The following is a 17846-nucleotide window of genomic DNA, read 5'->3' on the forward strand; positions in this document are numbered from 1 at the left end:
GAGACTATGAATTTATTGATTTACTTTTTGATTTCTTCAAGGACCCACTGATCATTCAATAGTGTACAATTTAGTCTCCATGAATTTCTGTATGCTCTGTAGCTTTTCTTGTTGCTAATTTGCAGTTTAATCACATTGTAGTCAGATAAAGTACAAGGGATTATTTCAATTTTCCTATAATTATGGAGATTTGCTTTGTGTCGTAATATATGGTCTATTTTAGAGAGTGTTCCATGAGCTGCTGAGAAAAATGTACCTTCTGCAGCATTTGGATTGAATGTTCCTTAGATATCTCTTAGGTCCATTTGTTCCATAACATCAATTAATTCAGATGTCTCTGTGTTCATTTTTGACAGAATGACCTGTAAGTAAGAGAATTTGCTACATAAACATGAGGACCAAGGTTTGATCCCAAGTACCCACAAAAGCCAGATGTGGCCACAAATGTCTGTAACTTCAGAGGGGCAGAGAGGGAAAAATTTCTAGGACTTTCTTGTCATCCAGACTGACCTAAAAAGTGAAGCTCTAAGCTCAGTGAAACACTCCATTTCAATGAAATAAACTGGAAGAGTGATAGAGGAGGATACCAGATGTTCTCCTCTGGCCTCTGCACACATGCACAGTGCACAAGCAGTACACAAATACACAAACACACACATACACATACTCATGAATTCATTAGACTCTTACAGTGTTCTGTCTTACATAAAAATGTAAATTAAAGAAAATCCTCCACAGGAAATGGTGACACACTCCTGTAAACTCAACACTTGATATTCAGAACTTAAGGTCATCTTCAGCTACGTAATTCAAGGCCATCCTGGGATGCATGAAACCTTTTCTCAAAACAAATATCAATCCAATAAAACAATAAAAAGGACTACCAGTTATAGTAGCACCCATCTTTAATCACAACATTCAACATTTTGGAGGTTGAGTTAGAAATATTTGAGTACAAGGACAGCCTAAGCTACATAACTGTCTTGGGAAGGAAAAAACTTAAAAGTGATTAATCCATTTATTCCTATAGTCCAATATTGTGTTTAGTTAAATTAATTAATTAGTAAATAAGCTCTTATCATATTTATGAATAGTTCCTGTAATCCGTTTTTCTACAATTTAACCAAAGCCTTCTGTACTCATGAATGTTCTAAATGTGTACTCTTAGTGGTCGCCCTGTGAAGAACAGTTCATGGAAATACGTTTTAAAATTCTAAGTCATTTCACCATTCTCAAGATAATTCTCTTTTTCTTTTATGATTTTTTGAGGTAGGTTTTTCTTAGCCTAGGCTGACCTGGAATTCATTATGAAGCTTCAGGAAGGCTTTGAACTCACAGTGATCCTCCTATGTCTGCCTCTCCAGTTCTAGGATTAAAGGCATGTGTCACCTCACCTGGCTCCAGATTATTTTTAAGAAGCTTTATTTATTTACTTACTTCAGGGAGATACAGACAGACAATGGGCATACCAGGGCATTCAGTCACTGCAAGTAAACTGCAGGGACATGTGCCACCTTGTGCATCTGGCTTATGTAGGTCCTGGAGAATTGAACTGGGTTCTTTGGCTTTGCAGGCAAGTACATTAACTGCTAATCCAACTCTCCACCCCAAGATCATTTTTTAACCAATGAAGTGTGAGATATTTTCCTTTCTATAATTAAATTTGTTGTAACTATTAGAATTTTATGCATTTATACTTATAAATGAAGGAATGCAGGTCATTAATTATTATGATATTTTTACATATGTAATACCTGCCTAATTATTAATGAACACCAAGTCATTAAAGGGAGATACTGTCTCTCATGAAAAATTTGTATTCCATAGCATGCAAAGTCCTAGATGGCTGATAGCTAAATCAAGTAGATCTAAGGCTGTCCAGGCCAAGGAAACAAGCAGAGCAGTGTGCAGCTCTAAAGCATGCTCTTTCTCAGTGCAGTGATGCAGTCTTCACAAGAAAACTGGAAGTAAGTCACTATGGCAGGGTTTGATGGTACACACTTTTAATCCCAGCACTCACAGGGTAGAGGTAGGAGGATCACTGTCATTTCAAGGTCAGCCTGAGACTACATAGTAAATTTTAGGTAGAGCTCTCACCCCCCAAAAGGAAGTCACTATCAATTGGGCTGCAAACAAATACAATTGTTTAAAATAATGAACATTGCTTAAAACAAAACAGCAGAAACCTACATGTCCTTGGAAAGTTTTAAAGTCAAACATATAAAACTTTTCGAGGGCTATAGCCCTTGGAAAATGAAGGATCAGGAGTTCAGCAACACTCATGATGACATAGAAAGTTTAAAGCCAGCCTGGGCTACATAAGGCCCTATATTCCAAACTAAGGGAGAGAGGGATGGGTCAGTGCTTCAGAGCACTTTCCATGTAGGCATGGGGGTTGGAAAAGGCCTGAAAAACCACTTGAGTATGAATCCCATGACCCATATGAACAGGTAGGCCCAGGACATACACAACTATAACCCTAGTCTAGAAGGGGGCCAGAGATTCAAGACTCACCAGAGCACAGGAAAAATGGTTAGCTCCAGTGTTAGTAAGAGACTCCGGCTGCAGTTAGAACATGCACATGGAGAAGGACGCCCAACTTTTTCTGGCAACTGCAGGCAAGTGCACTCCAGCACAGGTGAAAAAACAGGACACTGCACGGGCACATACTCATGCACACACCACATACACACCCCACCTCACATGCACAGGAAAAACAAAATCACTTTGTGTTTTCTCTCATAAATAGAATCTAGATTTGTGTGTGTGTGTATGTGTTTGTAGGTCATGAATGTAGAAAAAAGGGAAAAGAAGACAAGGGAATACTCGTGACATGAAAACAGAAAGGATTACTTGGGGAGAAGAGAATCAGAAAATGGGGTTCAAGGGAATAGAAGACAATGAAGGAAGAGCAAGAATAAAAATTTTAAAAAACTACAGCACTGAAGCAGACCAAAAATGAACCCAACATGGCTCAGGGAAATTTTGCGGAAGAGGGGCCGGAAAGAATGTCAGAGTCACATGTTGGGTCATGATTTGCAGAGACATTTATCATACCAATAACTGGGGGCTAACTCCACAATGCACGACCCATTTTCATCAACAAGGAGGGTCCAATGGGAGGAGGTAGATCACAGATGAGCCTAAACAATGGTACCAAACTGCCTGTATTTACTGAAAAGAAAACTAATAAATTAAATTAAAATAAATAAATAATAAAAACAACTACAGAAAAGAAAAAATAAATTTGTTGACTAAATTCTTAATGAAACATTAAAAATGCATGTTAATGGCTTTAATAATGTAAAACTTCTGTATCATAAAGGATACTGTGGAATGCCAGAATTGATTTTATATGCATAGCACAAACACCAGTATATGAAAAGCAAACACAAAAACATGGCACTTGTGATGATATTAGTTTATATTATTGTATAAATATTGTATTTTGTTATGAAATTTTTATGCATATATATAATGTAATTTGATCATATTCACACACACACACACACACACACACACACACACACACAAACCTCTTGACCTTATCTTCATGATGATCCCCTTCTTTTTCCAAAACACCCTTCCCTTTTACTCAGTAGGGAAGTTAAGTGAGCTAGAAAAGAGATGTAAAGGAAAGAGAAAGGAAGTGAAGGGGGTATTTAATAGGATGGTATTGTATATATCTAAGTAGAAGAATAGATTAATGAGGGTGAAAAGGCCCAAGTGAGGTCAGGGGAAGAGATTGAGTAAAGGAAAGGTGGAGGGAGGGCTAATCAAAATCTAAGAGGATGCAAATAAATCATATGGAATCCTCCGGTTTGGGACAATGGAACATTCAGGAGCCATAGATTGTTGCTAGGAAATTTTCAGTGCCAGGGATGGGATACCTTCCAGTGAGTTGTTGGCCAGGGAGGCCCTTGATGCCCTCAAAACATTATAGGCCATTGCTGAGGCCCTTGGTTTCCCACTAGGAATAGTCGGTAAGACCCTTTTGCTGAAGAGTGCACATACTTGGGCTGCAAGGCCACTGAGAAATCCTGCTGTAACTGAGCTAATAACTTCCTCCATGTAGACCAGCTGACAGAAAGCTGGAAGAAGCCATTCTGCATGCAATTCAATGGGAGAAAGATAAATCACCAGTGAAGATTCTCAACAGTGGACACTGCAAGCCTTATATTTTGCCAGCCAGGACAAATGAGCTGACAGGGACAATAGTGGCATGTCTATAATGGTGGAAACCAACTGCTCTCCAATTGTACTGTGTGCCTGCTCCATTGGAGAGAATACATCCCTGATACTGAAAACTTAAAACAGGGGTAGTCATGAGCCTTAGGGGTGTAGCCTCTGCTCCTGTCTGGCTAAATGTATATACTTATCAAATGTATATGCTTATCAAACTTCCCAGTAAGCAATTATTTTAATGTTAATACCCTTATATCAATGCTACTCTCACTTTTGGTAGATAAATGTATTTCTTCCATCTTTAATTGATTTGTACACAGAGATCTAGTTTCATTTTCTTTTCATGTAGACAGCCAGTTTTTTCTAGTACTATTAGTTAAAGAGGTTGTCTCTTATATATGTTTTTGGGAAATTTGATAAAAAATCAGGTGGGTGTTAGCATGAGTTTATTTCTGGGTCCTTTATCCTATTCCACTGGTGACTGTGTCTGTTATGTGTTACTATCATGTTTGTTTTGTTATATGGCCCTGAGCACAATGTGAAATCAGATATTGTGACAACCCCAGCATCAGAACATGGCTCTTGAGGCTCACTAGGTTCAAAGCTAGGCTCCAAATTTGACTCTTCATCTAGGTAATCAAGATTTTATTTGTCTCTGCAGGAACTTTAAGGAAAATTTTGATCCATTATAAAACTTACATTCTACCCAGTCATCTAGAGCTAGGGTTGGCACAGTTTGCAAACATATAGTATACTCAATTAAATGCAAATGTCAGATAAGCAATTAATAATAATATTTTCACCAAATATACTAAAATACTATATGTTATTCACCTGAAATGCAAATTAAATTGTACACACCTATTTCATGTGGCAACCTTACAGTGTATCTGCTAATACTACCTGCTAATTTTCATTAGTCCACTTAATAATCACATCAAAACAATATACTTCAGGCTATCTGGCAGCCTGTGTAAAAGACTGTAATGGATTTAATACAATTACTAACTTTTTTCAAAAAGGTTTTTAATATTTATATTTATTTATTTATTTGACAGAGAACGAGAGAGAGAGAATAGGTGCATCAGGGCCACCAGCCACTGCAAACAAACTCCAGATGCCCCCTTGTGCATCTGGATAACTTGGGTGGGTCCTAGGATTCAAACCTGTGTCCTTTGGCTTTGCAGGAAAACACATTAAGTACTAAGCCATCCCTCCATCCTGATTTATAGCTTTTGAAAGAAAATGGTAACTATTTATGAACTCAGTATAGGACAGTTAAAGACAGTTTCCCTCATCTTGTAATAAACTTCTGCAAGGGACATGAAAAATTTAATTTTTGAAATGGAATTCTATTCAGGGGTAAAGAAAAATTAAATTATGAAATTTGCATGGAAGTGGATGGATCTGGAAAGTATTATACTAAGTGAGGTAACCCAGGCCTTGAAAGCCAAACATTGCATGTTCTCTCTCATATGTGGATCCTAGTTACAAATGCTCAGACTTGTGTGAGTTAGAGTAAAAATTGGTGGCTGAGGCCAGTAAGCTAAAAAGAGCTATAAGAAAGGAAGGAGAGGGGTGGACTTCACGGGATGGTATTGTATATATGTAAGTAGAAGAACAGATTACAGGAAGGTGAAAGGCCTAAGCAAGGCCAAGGGATTGTGTAAAGGAAGGGGGGTGGAGGGTCAATTAAAATTCAGGATATTCTCAATAAGACATATGAAGACCTACTTTTAAAATAATGTCACATCCATAAGCCATGTATTGTTCGTAGAAAATTTTCAGTGCCAGGGATGGGATACCGTCTAGTGAGTTGTTGGCCAAAGGGGTCCCTGATGCCCCTCAAAACATAACAAGTGGAGTTCTGGGTAAGATGGTGGCTTAGGAGCCACACCAAACCAGCCTAGGGAGGGATTTAAGCAAAACCCCGGCAAAATATACTCTTTTTATGAAAAGTGAAGGTGTATAGGTTATTCTTAGACCCAGCAGAGAAGCCAGAGAGACCAAGACACACCAGAAAGGAAGAAAATTGCCAGAGCACAACTCAGGCGATCATGGCTGCGTCCTGCATGCCAGCCCAGGGCAGTCCCAAGAGATGCACCGGGCAGCCGCAGCAGAGCCCAAGCAACAGGTTTTTCAACTCCATCAGCCTTCTTGCAAAGTTAAGAGATCTGAAGGAAAGACAGCTGAGATCAACTAAAGAGCTACTGAAAATGCGAGCAGCTCCAGAGGGCTGAACTCTCCCATCCCCCACCATCAGAACTATGAACCTCCAGCATTCAGCCCCCAGTGGCAGCGCAGCCAGCAGAGCAGATCAGAGGTACAGCTGCACAGCATGACACGGAGGGATCTAGGTGGGCACTCAGCACTGGTGAGAATGGAAGCCACCCCAAAAGATAACAAGGCTGACACACACACACACACACACACACACACACACACACACACACAACAGGTACACAGTCCTGCAAGAGCTAATCTCTCTTTCCTTGTCAGGGAATGTTATGGGGCATATATTATTAGTTGTCTTTACCATTTTCAAATAACCTGTATTTGGGGGTTGAATTTTATTGCCTTTGGGGCTTTTGTATATATATAGGGCCTTTGTTTTTTGCTTGTCATTATTGGGGGCTGGGTCTGATCCAGATCCAGGTTGACCTGGAACACAATTCAGAACAGTAATCTCTACCTCCCAGCTGGCAAAACTAAGGGTGTAGAACAACACACACCCTCAAGAATTTTGGCTTTATATATGACTATCTCTTTGTTTTAATCCCCACAATTGCATACTTTGTGATGGTTTTTATTGATTGTGTATGTTACTTGGTTCAAGTTTAGAATTTGCCAGTACATTATTCCACTCAGTCCACTAGAATATGTGCTTAGCAAGGAAACTCAACAACTAGGATTACTTCTTTGGCTTGATTGGCAAACAAGAGCTACACCTGGCACCTTGAACTCATATTTTGAGGGTATATAGAGGTAGATTGCAACATCTGGAAACACTGCAGATAAGTAGAAAACCCAACATTCAAATCAATTCAGGATGAAAAATTCACTACAATATGATACAAGAAACTCAAAGCATCAAGACAGTACAATTCCACCAAAAAACTATAAATCCATCAGAAATGATCACCAGTGAGACTGTTTTAGATGAAATGCTTGACAAAGATTTCAAGAAAATAATGGTATCTATGCTCAAAGAAATCAGAGAAGAAATGAAGGGAATCAAAGAAGAAAACAAAGGAATTAAAGAAGAAAACAAACTTCTGAAAGAGAACACAGGAAACCAGCTAAATGAAATAAAGGGGTCATTACAAGACAAGAGTAAGGAAATAGAAATACTAAAGAAAAAGTGGGCTGATATCCTGGCTCTGAAGAATGCAGTCAATGAAATAAAAAACTCTGTGGAAAGTCTCACCAGTAGAATGGATGAAGGAGAGAACAGAATATCTAAACTAGAAGACCAGGTGGCAGATCTAATACAGTCCAACAAAGAGAAAGACAAACTAATAGCAAGGTATGAATGGGAATTTCAAGATATCTGGGACACTATGAAAAGATCAAAAATAATTCAGGGTATAACAGAAGGAGAAGAATTTCAATCCAGAGGCATAGTAGGTGTTTTCAACAATATCATAGAAGAAAATATTCCTCAAATTGGGAAAGAAATGCCAATGCAGATACAAGAAGCTTTTAGAACACCAAACAGACAAAATCTGGAAAGAACCTCTCCTCACCATATTATAATTAAACTACTAAACACACAAACCAAAGAAAATATATTGAAAGCAGTTAGAGAGAAGAAACAAATCACCTCCAAAGGCAAGCCCATCAATATCCCACTCTCATCAATTGACAGGTCCTCAGCCTTGAAATCCTTTTAAAATATATATTATAAAAATTGAACTGAGGAGTGGAGAGGGAGAGAGAAATGAATTTCAAATCTATGCACCACTTTGTACATCTGGCTTTATGTGAGTACTGGGGCATCAAATCCAAGCCAACATGCTTTATAAATAAACATATATAACTGCTCAGCCATCTTCCTGGTACCAGGCTTAAATTCTTAATGAATAGCATTAAAAGTACCAGTATAACATTAATTACTTTTATTCCTTTTTTTATAATGGTACATTAAATTTTTTTTTGATTATTACTTTAGTCTGTAACTTTGTTTTCTTGAGATTTCCCATTATAACAGTCATATAACTGAAATGACTATTGTTATTTAAAACTTAAAATTATAGAATTTGTAAGAAACAAGTTAAATATGCAGCATTAAAGGCCATTTAACAATTATGATAAAATATACATAACACAAAATTTTCCATTTCAAAATTTTAATCATATCATTCACTGACATTAACTGTATTAGCATTGTGTGTAATTGTTGTTACTATACATTTCCAGAACCTTTTTTTTCATTCTGAACTGAAGATCTGGTCTTGTCAGGTAGCTCCTTGTGTGCACCCTCCCTTCCTATTCTTAGCAACCACTGTTCTACTTTCCATTTCTATTTTTTGTTTGTTTGTTTGTTTTTTCGAGGTAGGGTTTCACTCTAGCTCAGGCTGACCTGGAATTCACAGTGTAGTCTCAGGGTGGCCTCAAACTCATGTTGATCCTCCTACTTCTGCCTTCCAAGTGCTGAGATTAAAGGTTGTGCCACCATTCTGTTGATTTATGAAAGGCATGTATGATCATGTCAAAATTGATGCCTGCTATTTTTTCACTTTTAAAATTTAATATATAACAAAGTAACTTTTAAATAAAACAGCTCTTTTATCCCCTTTACCCTGCTCTGATTACCCTGGGGATATTCCTCTATGGGATTATGGCATTCACTGTGGATCATGAAGGCATCAGTCAGTCCCTGTGTGGTGGGATGGGAGGGACCATGCTTCAAAATATTTCTACCCACTCTGGATTTTACAGTCTTTCCTCCCCCTCATCTGCAATGTTCTCTCTGAGGTATGGCAGTCCTGTTGGCAGTCCAAATTAGGGTTGAGTTTTCTGTAGCCTCTGGACTTCTGCTTTGATATGATCACTGTGTCTGTCACCATCACCAAGAGCTAGTTGTCAGGCGAGCAGTAAGAGCAGCATTCCTGTCACTTCCTGTACAATTGCTGCTGGGCACCAGCAAATGTGGTATAGATGGAATGTCTCATGGGGCAGTCAGCTGTCTTCTTGTCTCATCAGTATACCTTGTTTCTCCTCTCTTTTCTCTGTCATCTGTAAAATTAAGCAGCTTCTCCAACCATGAGAAGAGAAGCTTGGGTTAAAAGGGGGTTTATAGTTATTTGAGAGAAGTTTTGGTGTGCAAGCTCACTTTTCTTCTCCAGGGAGCAGTGGTAGCTTCTTTCTGAGATTTGAATTTCCTGTCCATGGGATTCTGACTTGGTTTCCAGTGCCATATATGAGTGGGCCACCTGTCCATTCAAAGAACTGTTGGTTACTCACAGAGCCTGTGTGCCACTATTGCACAAGGGTATCCTTCTGCAGAGTCTCCTGCTTAGTCATGCTTTTGGTGACCATTGTCCTCCAGCAGCTCCTATAGGGCTTTCCAGCACTGTGAGGACTAGCCAGGAGGAAGGCAGTTTTCCTTTTCCTAGCAGGGTATTCCAATGTTCTGTGACCACTGCCTGTGGTATCTTCAGCAATTGGGTCTTACTTTTTAGCTCTGGCAGGTAATCTGGTGCTTTGGCAATGGTCTACATTATTCTGTGGACTTCATGTGTCTCCCTAGCCAACAGCTCTGTGTGTGGGACAACCATATTCTTTGCCTTGGATTCACTGGCTGAGTCCATGGCTTTCAGGTTAAGATTTTTCTACCTTTTGTCCAAAGTGTCTCCCCTCCATCTTTATTGATGGTTGTCAGGAGCCATTTGCCTGGACATTTGTTTATGACCTGTGTACACTTATACAGTGGGCCAGAGAGAAGAAGAATGTTTTGCCAAGCATGAGATTAGATATCAGCTGAGGTTCTGGGAATTGAGAAAGAAATAACATTTTGAGCTGGAGGCTAAGATTTGACTGTTCTTTGACCAGTGTAGGAGGATGTGGCTTTCTAAAGAGATCCTGTATAAATATTAGCATTTTTCTGCTTGCATTCTTGTGCTCTGAGAAGAAGTATAAAATAGCTGAACTAAATAAAGTCGGGGCTTCAGTATTCACTGATAGCCCTCCTGAGTTCCTCTTTTGTCTCTCATCTTTTTTTCTTAATCCTCACTCCCCCCTCAGGTACTGTTCTCCTCTGCCAGTGGGCTCCGTCAGATGATTATATCTTATATAATGCTAGCCTCTTTCTATGAAACTGATGCATGCTGTCTTAACTTTTGTGTAGTTCCCTCCCCACCCTTCTTACCCTTCCAAGTCCTCCCACTTATGATAACCTGTCCCCCCACCAAACCAGCCAAGTAATGCCTCCTCCCCTCTTTCCCTATTTCTTCTCTCTCCCGATCTTCTAGTTTTATGCCTACATTCATGGTGCTTGCTGCCATTTGAACTCATCTCCAACTGATCCCAGTTAGAAACCACAGATGAAAGAGTACCTGTGACTGTGTGACCTTACTTAGAATGATTTGTTTACCACTCCATCCATTTTCTTACAAATTTTACTATCTCATTTTTCTTTACCAAAGAATATAATTCCATTGTGCACATCTTTTTAAAATTTTATTTTATTTATTTATTTATGAGAGAGAGAGAGAGAGAGAGAGAGAGAGAGCGCAAGTAGGTGCACCAGGGCCTCCAGCTGCTGCAAACAAAATCCAGATGCACCACCTTGTGCATCTGAATGTATGCATGTCCTGGGGTATCAAATCTGGGTCCTTTGGCTTTGCAAGCAAACGCCTTAATAACTGAAATGTCTCTGCAGCCCAGTTTTTGTTTTTATTTGCAAGGTGGGGGGTAGAGAAAGAGTTTCTAGCTGCTGCAAACAAAGTCTGGATGAATGTGCCACTTTGTACACCTGGTTTTACATTTGCACTGGGGGACTGAACCTGGGTCCTTAGGCTTTGCAAGCAAGCACATTCAACACTGAGTAATCTCTCCACCATTGCTCCCCAGTTTTTTTCTACAAGTTTCTGGGTCATGACACAACCATACCCAGGGCATATGGATAAGGAAAAAGTGTATACATTTGCAGCATGTATTATATGGTCTCTTTTTTTAATTTCATTTAAAAAATAAGAGAGAGAGAGAGAGAGAGAGAGAGAGAGAGAGAATTGGCATGCCTGGGCCTCAGCCACCACAATCAAATGTAGATGCTTGTGCCACCTAGTGGGCATGTGCGACCTGGAATTTGTCCCACCAGATATGAAAACAGGGCTGGACAGATGCCTCAGCAGTTAAAGTTACTTGTTTGCACAGCCTGTTGGTCCAGGGTTCAATTCCTCAATACCCATGTAAAGCCAGACACATAAAGTGGTGCATGTGTCTGGGTTCATTTGCAGTGGCTGGAGGACCTGGCATACCCACAATCTCTGTCTCTCTCTCTGGCAAATAAATAAAATAAATTTATTTCATGAAAAACCATTTAAATTGCCAGAAATGCAGTGAAGTGAGCTCATAGTTTTATATTTTCCCATTTGATTTATTTATTTTTATATTTGTTGAGGATTCTGGAAGCAAGGTTGTGGGGAACACTGAATTGTTTCTTTCCTATACTTTCCCCCCCCATTTCTTAGTAGCAATGAAAGGGAAGAAGCACTAAAAATGGAACAAGATGATTACCTTGATGAACAAATGAGCTTGCTTGAAATTCATATTCTCAGTGTGTTGGTGTGTGGGGGAGTGGTGAGAAAGAGGCTTAATCTCTTGTGTATGACTTGTCAGATGTTAAGGAAAATGAAAGCAAGCTTCTGTGTTTTTAAAATAAATCTGGTAGTTACAGGAGAAATTAAAAGCTAAATATGAATAAACAATACCCTCATGCATGCTGACATTTACCACTGCTCTGGGTTGGAAGCCTTTGTGCTTGTGTACTTTGAATGTGTAACTCATTTTTAGTAGAATTTAGACACCCTTCAGTATAAGCATCGTATTCTCAGTTTCATGCTTGTATTGGTACCCAGACTGGATTTGGGAACATAACAATGTATGAAGGGGATGAACAGAAAATTCAGTGGTTAGAGATGCTTGCTTGCAAAGCCTAATGACCAAAGTTTGATATCTCTAGACCCACATAAAGTCAGATGCAAAAGGTGGCGTATGTGTCTGGAGTTCTTTTGCAGCAGCTGGAGTCCCAGGCACACCCATTCTCTCTGTCTGCATCTCTTCTCACTCTCTCTTTCTCTCTGCTTGCAAATAAATAAATAAAATTATTTTTAAAGTATATGAAAATTCAGGACACTACCCATATTTAATGTTATGTGGATAGTGTCTTGGTGTATTAATGATATAATTTGAAAATTATATTTACATTTTCCAAACCTATTTTCTTTGACCTTCCTTCTATCCTTTTTTTCTCTCTGCCTTCTCCCTTCCCCTTCTTTCTTTTCTTTGCTTTCCCTCTCTCTCTCTCCCTCTCTTCCTTTCTTTCTTCCTCTCTCCCTTCTTTGCTTTCATCCTTTCTCTCTCTCTCCTTCCCTCACTTCATCTTCCTTCCTTCCTTCCTTCTTTGCCTCCTCTCTTCCTCTCTCCTTCCTTCCTCTCTCTCCTTCTTTCCCCTCTCTCCCTTCTTTCTTCCCTCTCTTCCTCTCTCCCTTCCTGCCTTTCTTTCTTCATCCTTCCTTCCTTCCCTATAACTAAGGATTTCTTTTTCTTTGTCATTGCACTAAGACTAAATCAAGTTCATGATCTTTATGACTTGAGAACTAAGGGAAAAGCAGGAAAAAAAATTTCTCCCTGTTACCAGGCCTCCCATATCTTTTTCGAAGTTCTTTTAAATTTATTTAATTTTATTTTTATATAGAGAGACAGATAGGCAGAGAGAGAGGGCGGGGAGGGAGAAGGAGAGGGAGGGGAAAGAGAGATAATTGGCACACTAGGGCCTCAGCTACTGTAATCAAATTCTGGACACTTGCACCACCTAGTGGGCATGTGTAACCTTGCACTTGCCCCGCCTTTATGCATCTGGCTTACATGGGATCTTGAGAGTTGAACATGGGTCCTTAGGCTGCACACACAAATGCCATAATTGCTAAGCCTTCTCTCCAACCCTAGTTGTATATTTTTTTAATTATTCAATGAACAGACATTACTTGTCTATGAATTCCATAGTAATGGCGCTGAGTGTGATATTTCCACACCTCTGTAACTTTGGGGGAGGTTAAATAGGTGGCCCCACATCCCTCTGTGGCATTATCTAGGTTTCTCTCTCTCTGTCTCTCATAAATAAATAAAATATTTAAAAAATATCATTAAAGGTGTATGCCACCATGCCTGGCCATAGTTTATCTTTGACTGTCTATCCAACCTACTATGTAAAGAGGGTAGAGGAGAGGAACAGGAATTCTTTTATGGACAGATAGTTGAAAATAGAAAATAATTATGCTAAATTTTATTTATCATTTTATCCATTCATTTATATGAATATGGACACATGGATATTACTATGGGTTTGAATACAATAGTACACATCTGCCTCATTGAATTAATTTTTCCATTAAAAAATATTGTTTTTAATTGTAAGGCTGTGAGAGAGATGGGGGCAGGGAGGAGGGAGGGAGGAAGGGAGAAGGAGACAATGGGCACGCCAGTGTCTCCAGCCACTGCAAAGGTACTCAAAATGCATGTGCATCTGACTTACATGGGTACTAGAGAATTGAACCTGGATCCTTAGGCTTCACAGGCAGGCACCTTAACTGCCAAGCCAACTCTCCAGCCCAAATAAATATTTTTTAAAGGCACTCTGTATATTACTGGGGGAAGAAGTGGAGAACACAACAGGACACTGGGAAGTTTGGTGGAAGCTATTTGTCCATGCTGAAGCTGTAAACAGTGTGGTGGTTGTTGTCAGGGACTTTTTGGTTGTTTCAAATGCAGCTGATGGTCAGTCATCTATCTACATCTCTCTGTGTATGTGAATGAGATCTAACCTCCTCGCAGCTGCATCTCTGTTCTTACCTTTAATATATACATTCTTTTTATTTTTATTTTCTTTGTTTTTGTTTTCAAGTTACTGTCTCATTCTAGCCCAAGTTGACCTTAAATTTACTATGTAGTCTCAGGGTGGTCTCGAACTCACAGCCATGCTCCTCATAACTCTGCCTCCCGGGTACTTGGATTAAAGGTCTACACCACTATGCCCAGCTAATATCTACATTCTATCTCTATAGCTTCATTGAAAAAAATATAGGCCTCACCCATGTGGACAGTTATCTCATTGATACTAGTCTGAAGGTTACCACCATATGATAATATAATCCTGTATAGGGTTATTTCTAATTTCCATTGACTTTGTTTGTGTAATGAAGTCTTTCAGAAGGTTGTACTCAATGACATAGGCCCTTCCTTCCTTCCTCTAATTCCTCCCTCCTTTACCTTACCTTTCCTTGCCTTCCCTCTACCCTCTTCCTGGGTCTTCCTTTCCCTCTTCCCTTTTTCTTTCTTTTTTATACGTTTGTTTTATTTTATTTTATTTTATTGTTTGATTGAGAGAAAAAAAGAGAGAATGGGTACATCAGGGCCTTCAACTGTCACTGCAAATGAACTGCAGCCATGTGTGCCACTGTGTGCATCTGGCTTATGTGCGTCCTGGAGAACTGAACCTGGGTCCTTTGGCTTCACAGGCAATTGTTATAACCCCTGAGCCATCTCTCCAACCCTGCTTCCCTTTCTTTTATTCCCTTCCCACCTCTCTCCCTCCTTTCTCCCTTCTCTCCCTCTTCCTGTCATTTCTCCCACACTCCTTCCTTCCCAATTTATTTATAAAATACACAGTGTGAATTATAGCAACAGACATGACTTAGTATTATTTTTAAACAATTCTTTCCTGTATTTATTTATTTATGGTTTTCTAATTATTCTGTTTTTTTCTCCTGGGCTGAAACTATGTGTGCAGGGTTCACCATCATCTCCTCACTATCCATTGCACAAATTTTTATTAGGAGGGAAGGCTGTCAGGATCAGGAAAATATGGTGCTCACCTGATTTGGAATGTGTCCATTTGATTTTATGTGTGTGAGCATGCCTCTCAGAGATGCAAATACACCATGCACAGGGTAAGTCCAGTTTTCCAAATGTGGGTTACATTGTCTGTCAAAGATGCCCTTAGGGAAGATTGGAAAACAGGATATGGGGTCTGAAGGGATGGCTCAGCAGTTAAGGTGCTTGCCTGGGAAGCCATAAGGACCCAGGTTTAATTCTCCAGTACCCACATGAGCCAGATGTCCAAGTTGGCACATGCATCTGGAGTTCATTTGCAGTGGTTAGAGGCCCTGGTGCACCCATTCTCTCTGTCTCAAATTAATAGATAAAATAATATTTTAGAAAAATTAAAATAAAATCCTACTTGGTTGGTTCAGATATTTTTCAGAAATAAATAAATCTCCATTGCATAAAAAGTAAGTTAATGTCAACAGGATGGTGCAGAGGTGGGAGGATCATCTGTTTGTACGTAGCTTTCCTTCATACTGTAGAGTACTAAAGACTTAAAATATTTATTTGTTTGAGAGAGAGAGAGAGAGAGAGAGAGAGAGAGAGAGAGAGACAGATAGAGAGAGAATGAGTGGGCCAGGGATTCTAGCAACTGCAAATGAACTCCAGATGCATGCACCGCCTTGTGCATCTGGTTTAGGTGAGTACTGGGGAATTGAACCCAGGTCTTTAGGCTTCCAAAGAAAGTGGCTTAACTGCTAAGGCATCTTTCAAGCCCCAATGACATGTCTTAAGACTAAATTGGAATTTTAGTTTTGAGTTTTTTGAGGAGATGGGGAGAGAGAGCCTTGATTACTATCTCACAAAACAAAATGTAGGTAGTTGTGGTGGTTTGAATAGATGGCCCCCAATATATTCAGTTTTTTATTATTTGTAGTTTGCATCTACAGCCACCTGGCTGGAGTCAATGGGTGGATCTTAAGGTGTGTTGGTGGGTTTCAGATTTCAATCTAAAGATATGCAAAGTGTGCCTAGCTGTAGTTTCTGAAGTGTGCTGTGCTATGAGGCTTTAGGCTTGTGCCTCTCTCTCTCTGTGATTGGGCCTGTGAAGGTAGGCCACCTTCTTCTGCCATTATGGAACTTCCCTTGTATCTGTAAGCTTCAATAAATCCCTTCCTCCATAACTGTGCCTGGTCTGGAAGTTTATCTCAGTGAACATGAAGCTGTCTACTACAGTAGCTTATCCAGAACTGGGCAAAATCATGTTGATAAAAGCAGAAAAGATGGAAAGACACTACCTGAGGACTGGGTGTGATTTAAATTTCATCTGATGTGACAAAGTCATTGAACGCCATCACTTATTTACAAGTTATTAATGTTAGTGGGAACAGCAGTAAACATGCCTCATGGAAAATTAAAGTTAAGACTCTTTTGAAATGGTAAGATATTTTATGAACCACTACATTGACTGACTCAAATTAGATTCTCTGAGAAAATCAGAAGTTTTAATATCCTGTAACTTCACACATGCACATGCATGCACGTGCATGCGTGTGTGTGTGTGTGTGTGTGTGTGTGTGTGTGCATGCACACACCATTGATGGCTAGGTTCCCATGATGAAGAGAAAAACAAAAACTTGGAAACAAAAGGTATTTTCTTTTCCATGTTTGAGGAGACCCCTCCAGCAACAATGAAAGATACTGTTGCCTTTTAGATGCAGCAAAATAGCAGTGAGGAGTGGGCTCCCATTATGGAAGAAAGAGACTTTAAATAAAGATATGCCATTAGGATGTAAGTCATCTCCCTCTGATCTACCTTTTTTCTTTTTTTAAAAATTTTTTTTGAAATAAATAAAATATTTTTTTTAAACAACAGCAGGTGCTGGAGGGATGGCTTAGCAGTTAAGGTGTTTCCCTGCAAAGTGAAAGGACCCAGATTAGATTCCCCAAGACCTATGCTAGCCAGATGCACAAGGAGATGCCTGCATCTGGACTTTGTTTGCAGTGGCTGGAGTACCTGGCCTCTCTCTGTCAAATAAATAAATTAAAAAAATAACATTAAGCCAGGTGTGGTGGCACATGCCTTTAATCCAAGCACTTGGGAGGCAGAGGTCCAGAGGTCGGAGGATTGCCTAGAGTTTGAGGCCACCCTGAAATGAAATAGTGAATTCCAGGTCAACCTGGGCTAGAGCAAGGCTCTAACTCAAACAACAACAACAAAGTGAAAAGCATGTGATTACAAATTAAGAAAAAAACACACTCAAGTACTGAAATAATTGATTAAACCCATGACTAATGAAGCATTTCCTCTTATACAAATTTCTTTTTTTTCAAGGTAGGTCTCACTCTAGCACAGGCTGACTTGGATTTCATTATGTTGTTTCAGGCTGGCCTCAAACTCATGGCCACAATCCTCTGACTTCTGCCTCCCAAGTGTTGGGATTAATGACATGCACCAGCATGCTCAGCCTATCTTCAATTCTTCTATTAGCAGTGGACTAAATGCTTTTGTAACCTGGGTTAAGGCAAAATTTTGATATAGGAATTTTATATATTTATGGTCTTGGTGAGTTATTCTAGAAGTTATTTTACTGCAAAGATGTCTTAGGGATTAC

Source organism: Jaculus jaculus, unplaced genomic scaffold, assembly GCF_020740685.1.
Source record: "Jaculus jaculus isolate mJacJac1 unplaced genomic scaffold, mJacJac1.mat.Y.cur mat_scaffold_35_1_3033546_arrow_ctg1, whole genome shotgun sequence".
In the NCBI taxonomy this organism is placed as follows: Eukaryota; Metazoa; Chordata; class Mammalia; order Rodentia; family Dipodidae; genus Jaculus; species Jaculus jaculus.